This window comes from Microtus oregoni, unplaced genomic scaffold (assembly GCF_018167655.1).
Source record: "Microtus oregoni isolate MIOR12 unplaced genomic scaffold, Mior012 000050F_ref0000143, whole genome shotgun sequence".
Classification (NCBI taxonomy): domain Eukaryota; kingdom Metazoa; phylum Chordata; class Mammalia; order Rodentia; family Cricetidae; genus Microtus; species Microtus oregoni.
In genome coordinates, this window is record NW_024543256.1 from 33,576 (window position 1) to 45,850 (window position 12,275).

Consider the following 12,275-nt stretch of genomic DNA (forward strand, 5'->3'; position numbering starts at 1 on the left):
ACCAAACTATGAGGGGGCGGGGGAAGGGGAGGGAGGCCAGAAGCTATGACAGTGACAGCAACCATCCTTACCTGCCATGTTATGCAAATCGCCATGAAGATTTCCGCACACACACGCACACACACAGGCACACACACGCGCACACACACACACACACACACACACACACACACACCGTTCCTCAACCTGGTATCATACTGGTGCAGAAGGCAAGGTGCACTAGGTGTGCACAGGCTTCCTGGGGTGGGGCACAGGTTGGGTTAGCTCCCTAGGAAAGAAAGCAATGAGGCTCCCCCCACCCGGACGGAATCCCGGGGAGCCCCCAAGGCATTGGATGGGCAGGAAAATACACAAGCCAAGTAAAGACACTCACCTCTCCGGGAGGAAGTTCACCACCCTAGCCTCAGGGTGGGTGACCGTGTGTCACACATCTGCTCTGGATCCTTCCATATCTTCTCAGGCACACACCCTCATCCCTGTGGAACGACAGACTTTGGGCACCCCCTTGCTTTCTCTCTCCTCACCTCACTGAGCTGTTGCTTCAGTATCCACTAAAGGCTAATTCCGTCCTAACGCAGCTCTGCTTCCCTCTCCCACACTTACAGGGCAGGCCCACATCACCCTGAGAGAGGCCCTCAGGTTGAGCTTGTCTACCAGATTCTGGAGGGAGGACAGCACCGCAGGCAGGGGAGCCAGGCCAGACAGAGACGACCAGCAGGGAGCAGTGCCCACCACAACGCAGGGGGTCACCCTGCCCTGATCAGAACAGCCCCAGGGTTCCATCGCCATGGACTCTGCAGAGTATGTGCTCTGTGGCTGGAAGGGCCAGCTGTGGCCTGCAAGGGTGTTGACCAGACCCAGGACCTCGGCCCATAGTAAGAGGAGAGGGGCCTCTTTCCTGGAGGTCCAAATTCTCTCTGTTGGTGAGAAGACCAGAGTGAGGAGCACAGAGGCGAGGCCCCTAACCAAGTCTGAAATCGTAACCATCGCCTCCTTGGCCGGAAAGGAGTCACAGGGCAGTGGCCCGCCAGGGCAGACCAGGGCATACAGAAGAGCCCTCAGGGTGGCCCTGGATGTTCTGGGCGAGGGAACCCGCTTGTATCAAGGAGAAAGGGCAGGTGGCCGAAGAACCAGCACAGTGGCTCCCAAGGTTCCGAAAGAGGAGACCAGCTCCAGCCCACGCCAGCGCCAGCACCCCCAAGGGCGCAACCAGAGAGGCCAAGGGCTCTCCCACAGGAGTCCTGGGAAGCGAGGCCGCCCAGGACCTGTGTTGATGGGCTCAGGGAATGATCCTGCAGTGCAAGGGGGGGAAGCCCAGGCCCATGCCACTGTAGAGTCCCCTTACTCTGAAATGCAAGGGAACATGTTAAGGGGCACCAGAGCTCGGCCAAGTTCCTGCAAGACGCCAACAGGAAATGCTGGTGATAATCCTGGCAAGAGAAAGTTGAGCACCCGGGCCTCTAGGGAGGGTGCCCGTGCTAACAATGAGCATAGACCTGCCTCTGGGCCACCGAGGAGGCACGCCTCTACCTCGCCCAAAGCTCTCAAGCAGCAAGTAGGGTGTGGTGGCCTAGAGATCCAGGCCATTGGAGCCCAAAGGAAGACCACCCTCCCAGAGAACAAGGAGGATCCCGGTCCGCCGACCCCGAGGCCAGACTCAGAGGGGGCATCGGCAGCCTGCACGCCTCCAGTCCCGAGCCTGCGAAGATCAGTCCGCACTGCTGGCAGGAAAAGGAAGATCCATGTGCTGTGTGCACATTGTGGGCTCTCGGGACTGGAAACTCGAGTGCGCTCGAAGGTGACTAAGGCCAGGGTCAAGAGGAGAGCCCCTGGAGTTCAGGAAGACTGCCAAGCCACCAGTGTGGCTTCTGCCCAGGAGACGAATACCATCGAACGAGGGATGCTGGTCTGGTTCAAATTCCAGGACCATCCTTTCTGGCCGGCGGTGGTCAAGAGTGTCAGCAAGAACGACAAGACGGCCAGGGTGCTGCTGATCGAGGGCAACATGCAGTTTGAGCGCAGGGGTGTCCGCGTCCCTCTCCGCAAGCTGAAGCTCCTGGACTGTGGGGAGAGATTCTCCCTCCTGCGGAGAGCCAGCAAAGTGTACGGCCAGGGCATCAACTGGTGCCTCTCTGTGATCGACCGCTACAGAGAGGACCTCGCCTGTGGCTCCTTCCGGGGCTCCTTTATGGACTACTACACCGCCCGAGCCAGTTACCCGCTGAGGAGAGCCATTCAAGAGGGCGACCTGCGCATTGATTTCCCCAAGGTGAGCTATGCCGACTTGGAAGACTGGGAGGAGGAGACCGCCCCCGGTGGGAAGAGGCCCCGCAAGAAACTCCTGCCTGACCGCATGAGAGCCGCTTGGGACAGAGCCAACCAGAAGCTCGTAGACTTCATCGTGAAGAGAAAGGGGGCCGACCAGCACCTGCTGGACATCGTGAAGGGCAGGAAACCGTCCCGGTGGCTGGACGACCTCTGGAAGTCAAAGAGGGAAGTCTTCTGCATTGAGACCTACCTGGAGGATGAAGACCAGTTGCACCTCGTGGCCAGACATTTGCAAGAAATATCCAAGGAAGCAGACCAGGCCCTGCTCTCGCTGGCAAGAGGAGACCAAGTCCGGCTCACCATGGAGGTTCTTCTTCCAGAGGCAATCATCTGCTCCATCGCTGCCCTGGATGAGCTCAGCTACAAGGAGGCAGAAGAGAAGTACCTGCGTGGCCCACCTGTGCACTATCGTGAAAAAGAGCTCTTTGAGAAGACCATCCTAAAGGCGGCCCGGAAGAGGTCAGCAGCCAGGATTGGGGCTGGCAGGGACCCTCCTGCGCCCACTCCTTAGAAGGGAGCCTCCTCCTTTCTGCCATCACCCCCTGCAGCTCCACCTCCAAAAGAGAACCATCTGGGAGACTGTGGGGCTTGCTATGACCGCTCCTCACTGCATACGTGTTTCTCCACACACAGACCCCACCCCTACCCCCTGACCCCCAAAATAAACGTTCACGAACGTGCTTGACGTTGCAGATTGTCTACATGGATTCGGCAATTCCTGTTAGCTTCAGGCCGGGCCTAGCCCTCTGTGGCCTGTGCCCAAGCGTGGAGAAGTCCCTTGGGGTCTCCTCTCTGGACCGTCACCAGCTATGGGTGGGGTATTAGCTAGCTATGCGCAGACTTGCCCTCTCTGCACGGACCCCATGCACCCAGACAGCACACCAGGTTCCTAATGACACTGTGTCTCTCTATGTGTCTCTGACTCTTCCCCTTACTCCCTGTCCTCTCTAGGGTGCCTTGGATGGGGCAGGTCCCATTGCTTTCTCCATTACCTCCCTCTTGGCTCACTCACGTTGAAGGAGAGGAACGCATGTGTGCTTTGAGGCTGTGCTTTGAAGCCAAAGAAGGGGTTGGAAATGTTGTGACCCTAGGAATAGCCTGATTTCAAAGGACTCCCCCTGTCTTTGTGTGTGAGTGTCTCTCTGCGTGTGTCTCTCTGTGTGTGTCTCTCTCTGTCTATCCCTCTCTTTATCTCTCTGTGTGTGAGCACGCTTGCACGCGTGCATGTTTGTGAGTGTGTATGTGTGTGCTCCTTTTGATTCTCCTGTCTCTGTCTCCCTGGTGCTGAGATTAAACATACCTGTCCACATACCTTTTTGTCAAATTAGTACTGGATGATGAAGGCAGATTTTACATTATTAATTTCTTTCTGTTATTTGAATATAGTTTTTAATTCTTTGCCTATAAGTTCTTGCAAATTGTTCTTAATGAGAAACTTTACTCTGAGATCAGCAATTTTTGGAGAAAGTATATTATTTTTGTTGTTGTTATTTATTTGGTTTTGTGCTGGACTTGTACATCTAGATTTGGTTTGTTTCCTGAGTTTCTCTTTTTTCTTTTTTAAATTCTCATTTCCTTTCTTCTTTCACTGGGAATAATTACAATGTTTACAAGAGGACTACAGTCATAATAACTTTGCAGTGTTGTTTTCCTCTATGACGGGGATTTAGACCAGAGGCTCTATGTCTAGCCTTTCTCTGAACACTCCCGTAGGTTTTAGAATCGATGTTCCTTTGGGTCTTGCCCTGTGTCAAATCTGGTCCCTCCTGTGGGTCCGCAGCTTCCTTTGAAGCAGCAACAAGATGTGCATTCCCCTCACGTAGGGTTTTCCCGTCCTTATTCTGGGTCAACAGCTGCCTCTGCTGCTGTGAGGTGTCAAGACCAAAATTCCTATCTGCTCTGGTACCCAACTTCTTCCAGTAGGACCGCATCTAAACTATCTAAAACTAAATTAAGTGTCCAGCAACCCTCTCCCAATAAGTTACATCCTGAGGTAACGAGCTAGAGCCTTCCTCTTATGAGTGTGGATTTGTGGAAAATTGAATCCACATCACCCAGGAATCCAGGTCCCTGGAGTCTCCATGAGGTGACTAGCACAAAAGTGCATTTGAATAAAGACCTCTTTCTTGCAAGATGTTGACTTGTTCATGAATGTTGGTTGACTCCTAAAGTAGCTATCACCGAACCCCACAAGACAAAAGGGCAATCCAGGCAGACCATGTAGGCTGGTAATTTGAGCTAGAAGGAACAAGTGCCCTTGGGTTACATATTCATAACTCCAGGCTGGACAATCAGGCTGCTGTGTCCATCTGTGCTGCTGTAACAAAATGCCTAAGGCAGATCTAACTTACATGAAAACTGTAAATTTACCTCTCACATCTCTGGGTGTTGGGTCACTCACCCCTCTCTAGGCTGAGAAACTAGCCAGATGGTCTTCAAGGCAAGATCAATCCACCACTGATTTCCAGTGAGCTTGAAGCTAGCTAAATTGTATCATCATTTTATCTCTCTCATGTCTTCATTTCCCACTGTTCCCACACACACACCATAACGCCTGCACTTAGAACTGCAGTCGGGCAAGTGTCTGGGGAGTAAAGAACACATGGAGATGTAGGTCACTCTTGAAACAAGAATGCTAGTTTATTATGTTCCAGGGCAGCTTATATAGTGCTCTCCTTGATTAGTGATTATGTCCTAGCTCTCAGGATTTTCTACTGCAAGCCCACCAGAAACCACTTCCTTGTTCTTAGGAACTCATGAGGGTCCCATGTTCAGAGCAACTCTCTCTCTCTCTCTCTCTCTCTCTCTCTCTCTCTCTCTGTGTGTGTCTGTGTGTTTGTTTGTTTGTTTGTTTGTTTGCCACTGGCTCTTACAACCTAGAAGACAGACTCACTTGCCATCCAAGGCAATGTGATCCTGAAAATGTCAGGGCACACATAGATGTCAGCCCATTCCACTTTTTCTGAAGGCCAGAGAGTTTGAGCTTATTTTTGCTTTCTCAAAGTTGTTGACAGCAGGTGTGTCCACAAAGGAGACATGCTGACCTATGGTATGGTTAACTAGCATTTTGAGTGTTGAAGTAGATACCTCTACCAAAGTCAGAAAATTCAAGTCTATTCCTTGTGTCATGCTAATATAGTCTGTTATCTCCCCTCTCCACCTTTGGACTAAATTATAAGCCTGTGGAAAATAAGTGAGGTGGATTCAGTATTCCCTGACTGTCCCTCCCGATGCTGTTCTGTTTCTGTCTCTTATTTCTCCTATATCTCTGTTCCTTTTGCCTAATAATTTTAATCCTCATGCTCCTACCCTGGAACGTACAAGTTTTCTTGAAGCTGATTTTTGACAGGAAAGGCTCCTTTTAGTAAGGGCACCTGCTTGCTTTCCAGGAGGGAGTTCTCAATGCTCAAAAGCAGAGAGCTCTCCATAATTTATCTGGTGGTGACATGGAAAGAAGTGCTACTAAGAAGGATGAGCAGGTAGAGGGGTCAGAGTACAGGCATGAAGAGTAGGACACCGGGCTAGGAACTATGGAAAAGAAGGGCTGTCCTTGTTTGTAAAATTGATAACCTTTGGTAGTGAGTGAAATAGTATTTGGAGGGGAAAAACAAACGAAAGGAGAGGAGAGGAGAGGAGAGGAGAGGAAAGGAATATGTTTGCCACCTTTGTTGAAGTAACCTGATAGACGGCATCTGTATAGGTGGGTGAAGCACAGGGAAAGAACAGGTATGCAAAGGTGCTTGAAGCACCCTAGTTGAAACATCTCAATTGTTAAATTCCTGAGGGGCATCCAAATGGACATTCTGATGCACATGGGCAGATCTGGAGGAGGGATCACTACCAGCATAGAACATCTCTGAACTACAGTTAGGAAATCACCCACACTATACTGAGCTCCAACAAAGGAACAGGAAGAGAAAAAAAAAAGAGGCGGAGAGGTTTGAAGAATAACTTCAGCTGAGAAGCAGGAAAAGAGGCAGAAGGTCAGTTCAAAGGCAGGAAGGAGTGTCCCAGAAACCAAGAAAGGAGAGATTAGAGAAGGAAAAGCTACTACCTGCTGAGACATAGAGACATTGTATACAAAGAAGAAACAAAGGAAGACAACTGAGGTGTCACTACCAATGTCCTAGAGCAGAGGGAGAAAAATGACCCTATAAAGAAGCAAAGTCCTCTCTCAGAGAGAAGGAAAGAGGGAAAGGAGCGACCAGCCTAAAAACTGGGAAATGTGTTGATTATCTGTTTGTAAGCCCACTGGGCCAGCTGGTAACACTAGACCATCCTGCATATTTATGTTCCCAAGGGAGAGCCTTCTCTGAGGAAAGACCCCAGGAAAATTACCTCCAAACCAAGAAAGAAGACAAGGTATTCATTGTATGATCCATGACAGGTCAAACAGGGAATTTCATTAGACGGAAATTCTCATATCAGACATTAACAGCAGTTACTGACCTGTATGAGAACAGACAGTGTGGGCCCTGGAAGCTGAGTAAGGGAGTGATTAGGCCAATTGACAAAGTTGGGTTGTAACAGAAAATTTAAAATTTTTTCTTGTTCCCAAAGCACTTGACTTCAGGCTGTATATAATCATAGAAGAGATTCCAGGGGCAAGAAAGAGAACCACACACGACAAACTGAAGGCCAAGTGTGAGATCAAGTAACCTGTTTGGGCATTGGTTGCATGTACACAATGAGAGTACCTTCAGGTTTGACACTAGAAACTTTCTCCTGAAAACAGGCCAAAGACCCATCTGTAGGACAGAGCTGGGCATGAGGAAGGGGCAAAGGAGATTCACAGAAGCTGAACCAGGAGTGGAAGATGAAATTGTAAGAGGATGCACAATATCATAACCTATTAAGGAAATACCAAACACTTATCAATGCATGAGATAGTAATTCTCCCCTTGGGGTGTTCGATGGTCAAGGCTGAAAGGCTGCTTGGGATGTAGGATACAGATGAGCACTCCCACACTGCTAATGGGAGAGGACATGGGTTGCCCCCCCCCATGGCAGATAATAGATTAATGGATATCTACTTGGATACAGCTCAAGTTTCAGCAACGTCATGTTTGGTCAAATGCCCCAAAGCCTTCCTTCCTGCCAGAGGTTCAGGAAAGCAGGTAGAATGCTGGTGGCAGTAGTGAGGGTCATTCAAATGGGCACTCTGATGCACACGGAGTATTCCAACATGACAAAAGCCTCAATAGAGTCCCTGATAATAAACCAAAGCAGTGTGAGTGAGATGGACACCATTGGGGAAACCTTTACAGTAGTGAAAGTCAAGTGGCCAGAGTATGACGCCCAAAGAAAGAAAATGGGGTCAAGAAAGAATACACAGAGGCATAATAACCTTCTGTGAACCTGCTTGCCCTCTCTCTCACTGGCAGAAATGTTGTGCATGTGGCCCTGGACTCTTGGTGACTGCAGAGAGTCAGAGTGATGAGACTGGCAGGGTCTGAAACTGTTTTGAGCCAGGATAGCACAGCTCTGAGTGGATGTCTAGCCCAGGCAGCAGAAGATATGGAGGGTGGGGGTGGGGACTAACTGATGTTAAAACCATAGGGAGGCTTCTGGGATCTCGGCCACCCATGCCACCCTCACACTGAAAGAGTCATGCCCCAGAGCCCGGAAGGCTATCAACACTGGAAGCAGGGAAAAGTTGAACACCTCACCACCATCACAGTGCTTCCTATATGAATTTAGGCAGAATTCCCAGAAACTCTAAACTTTTCGGCGACAAGAAGTGGAAGGGACTGGCCCAAAGTCAGCCAGTAAGATACAAGTCTAAGGGTTTGGGCTTCAAATCTGAAAAGCAGCTTTTCAAGAAGCTGGATATACAGCATGCAGAGCGGGAAAGGCCCGCCAGTGCTGGACCCTCCTGTGAGCTGGCCACTGGCACCAAGGGCAGGAAGGCATGCAGGCCCACAGTGGTGAAAGTGCCTGCAGCCCCTTCCACTGGGATGGGCATCACCCAGATGGTACACGCTTCATGGGGAGTGATGGGATGGGGTGTATGGGCTCATGTGTTATCTATTCCAGGGACTCTACCTAGAATAGGTGTTGCTTGCCCAGCTCTGTCACTAGACTAGGTCCAGATAGGGACTCACCAGGGCAAAAACCCTCAGAGTCCCTGCTCCCTGGCCTTGATCAGGAAACAGAGCTGGAGGGGGCAACACAGATTTTTGGTGCCCTTCTGTGGAGACCCCTGAGCACTCTGTCCCCTGTGCCAGGGGCACAGATGTGTGGTGGTGGTGGTGGGGGTCAGCAGCCGATGACGTCATCAGTGACTGGACCGGTGATGTCACCTGAGGTCCCAGGCTGAGACAGCCTTGTCACTTGACCCTCCTGCACCAATGGCCTGGCTAGTCTGCTTCTGGAGGACTAGGAGGTAGAGGATCCATGCTCCGGCGTCACCACACCCCCGCGCTAAATCTGCACTGCAGAGAGCAGCGTTAAGCTCGCATCACCGTTTGTGAGGTCCTGGATTCTATTCCCAGCACTGCAGAAAAATAGAAAGAGAAAACCACTCTTGGGAATATACCCAAGAGAGGCCCTATCATACAACAAAAGTATATGCTCAACTATGTTCATAGCAGCATTGTTTGTAATAGCCAGAACCTGGAAACAACCTAGATGCCCTTCAATGGAAGAATGGATGAAGAAAGTATGGAATATATACATATTAGAGTACTACTCAGCAGTAAAATACAAGGACTTCTTGAATTTTGCATGCAAATGGATGGAAATAGAAAACACTATCCTGAGTGAGGTAAGCCAGACCCAAAAAGAGGAACATGGGATGTACTCACTCATATTTGGTTTTTAGCCATAAATAAAGGACACTGAGCCTATAATTTGCGATCCTAGAGAAGCTAAATAAGAAGGTGAATCCAAAGACAAACATAAATATAGGCATCCTCCTGAATATTAACCTTCATCAGGCGATGAAAGGAGACAGAGACAGAGACCCACATTGGAGCACAGGACTGAAATCTCAAGGTCCAAATCAGGAGCAGAAGGAGAGAGAGCACGAGCAAGGAACTCAGGACCGCGAGCTGTGCACCCACACACTGAGACAATGGGGATGTTCTATCAGGAACCCACTAAGGCCAGCTGGCCTGGGTCTGAAAAAGCATGGGATAAAACCGAACTTGCTGAACATAGTGGACAATGAGGACTACTGAGAACTCAAGAACAATGGCAATGGGTTTCTGATCCTACTGCACGTACTGGCTTTGGGGGAGCCTTGGCAGTTTGGATGCTCACCTTACTAGACCTGGATGGAGGTGGGTGGTCCTTGGACTTCCCACAGGTCAGGGAACCCTGATTGCTCTTCGAGCTGATGAGGGAGGGGGACTTGGTCAGGGGAGGGGAGGGAAATGGGAGGCGGTGGCGGGGAAGAGGCAGAAATCTTAAATAAATAAATAAATAAATAAATAAATAAATAAAACAAAACAAAAAAGCTTGCATATGTACACTGGTCTGCGTGAGTGCGCAGCTATAAGGCTAGAGAGAGCAAGGGAGCTGGCTGGCGGGAGAACCTGGAGAACAGCCCGGGGAATCCTTGCTGTGCGATTGAAGGAGAAAGGGTTCTGCTCCTAGAAGGTACCAAATTCTGGGAGGGTATTACTGGCCCTGACAAACCCCCTCTCAACCAGCACGCCTGCCTGGGTTGGACTGTAGGGAGGTGCTGGGGAAGGCCTGTGTCTGAGGCACAGAGTGGGATGCAGAAGCATCATGTAAGGCAGTGGTTCTCAATATCCCTAATGCTACGACCCTTTAATACAGTTCTTTGTGTTGTGGTGACTCCCTCACACAACCATAAAACTTATTTCCATGGCTACTTCATACCTGTAATTTTGCTACTGTTGCAAATCATAAGGTAAATACCTGTGTTTCCCAGCGGTCTTTGGAGATCCCCTTGAAAAGGTCGCTTGACCCTGAAGGGTCACGAAGCACGGGTTGAGAACCTCTGCTCTAGGGCTAGTGGATGAGAAGGGGCTGGGGTGGGGAAGACATTAACCTCCTCTTTCCGTTTTTTGTTTCCAGGCTGTGGAGAGCTAGGCTGGTCTTCCTGAGTCCTAGCCTAGGCTCCTATCCCAACCTGATGTGCTTCTGGGGAAACTGTTTCCGGCCCCTAGTGTGAGCTTTGCTAAATTTTCAGATTATGGCGGTGGAGATGCTCCAGGACTGGTGCAGGTGGATGGGTGTCAGCGCTCGTAGGGGCTTGCTTATCCTGGGCATCCTGGAGGACTGCAGTGAAGCTGAATTCCAAGGGTCCCTGCAGGCTGCCCTGTGGCCCATGGGCCACTTTACTGTGCTTGGCAAAGTGTTTCATGAGGAGGATAATGCCACTGCAGCCCTGGTTGAGCTCGACCAGGAAATCAACTATGCTTTGGTCCCAAGGGAAATCCTAGGCACTGGGGGGCCCTGGAACGTGGTCTTTGTGCCCAGTTGCTCCAGCGAGGAGCTTCTTGATCGTGTTTTCCACTTCTTGGAGCAACGGGGGAGACAGTGGACAGTGTACCTGGAGACCCAGGTCTGGAGCTGGACAGAGTGTGCAGGCTCCAGTCAGTTAGTCAGGCAATCCAGCCCTGGGTGGATACCTTGCGGTACCAGCGTTTGGGTATGTTTTCTGGGAGCGTTCAGCCAGCCCCTGGGGAGGAATCCTTTGAGGCCTGGCTAGACCACACCACTGACATGTTTTGGGTGTGGCAAAGGGTCCCAGAAAGGGAGAAGAGGAGACGGTTGCTGGAGGGCTTGCGGGGAACTGCTTTGTACCTTGTACAGGGGCTGTTAGCAGAGAATCCGGCAAAGACTGCAGAGGAGTGCCTAGAGGCTCTGTCGAGTATTTGGAGACAATGAGTCTCAGGCCACCATTCGAATCAAGTGTCTGACTGCAAAACAGCAGCCAGATGAGCAGCTCTCTGCCTTTGTGTTGAGGCTAGAAGTTCTGCTGCAGAAAGCCATTTAGAAAGGGGCTCTCGAGAGAACCTCTACGGATGATTTGCGCCTGAGGCAGATGCTCACCAGGGCTAACCTGACTGAGCCTCTGGAGGAAGCTCTGAGGAGGCTAAGAATGATCAGGAGATCTCCAACTTTCCTGGAGTTGTTGGGCCTCAAACGGGAATCTGAGGAATGGGAGGCAAGACTAGCCAGCAACATGGTAGTCCAGGTGGAGGATGAAGCTGGCAATCTGGCTTCTGTCCAGGCTGATGGAAGAGCCAGTGCTAAGGCAGAAGATGAGGTGGAGGAGTAGGCAAAGGACAAGGTTGAGGAGGAGATATAAGGCCATAACTCAGACCACGGCCCTGTAGACCCAAGCCAGACAGGACCCTATGAGCCCCCTGGGACTCCCACCCCAGCACAGATGGGCAGTAATCTTAGAGAGTGCCCAGGAGGGCCCGGCTGCATGCTGGGCAGCCTTGCCTAGGCAGGAGAACATAAGGCAGAAGACCCCATCCTGTCCCAGTCTAGAAGTATTGCTGAAGGGTCAGCCCCAAAGTAAAGGAGCGGGCCTGCAGATATCTGCTATAGCCCCTGGCCTGGGAGAGATTAGGGAGAAATAGTCTCTTATAAGGGTCCTGACTGCCTGGCTCTTCTACCCAGTTAGCATCTCCAGGCAGGTTTATGACACTGCCTTTGGAATCTCATCCTTATCTGTTCTACTCACAGTGGCCCAGGTATTCAGTGAGTACACACTTTAATACTAGCTCTCCCATCCATCACACCCTAGCAAAGTATATCAGTCCCTGACTTACCCTGCTAGCTACTACCGTAGCCCAGCTTGTGTTGCGAACTTCCATGCCAGCCAAGGCCCTATTTGCTCTGCTCCTATCTCGTGTTGTGTATTCCTGGACAGCTTTCTTGATATACTTACAGGCCAGCAACTTGCTGCTTGTTCCCTGCAGATGTGTGTGTTCTTACCTGAGAAGGTGCTCTACAGAGAT

At 50.7% G+C, this 12,275-nt stretch overlaps 1 pseudogene; it reads left to right on the forward strand.

Moving 5' to 3' along the window:
- Window positions 1-10,492: 10,492 nt before the first annotated feature.
- LOC121437062 lies at window positions 10,493-11,584 on the forward strand (annotated as a pseudogene).
- Window positions 11,585-12,275: the final 691 nt, after the last annotated feature.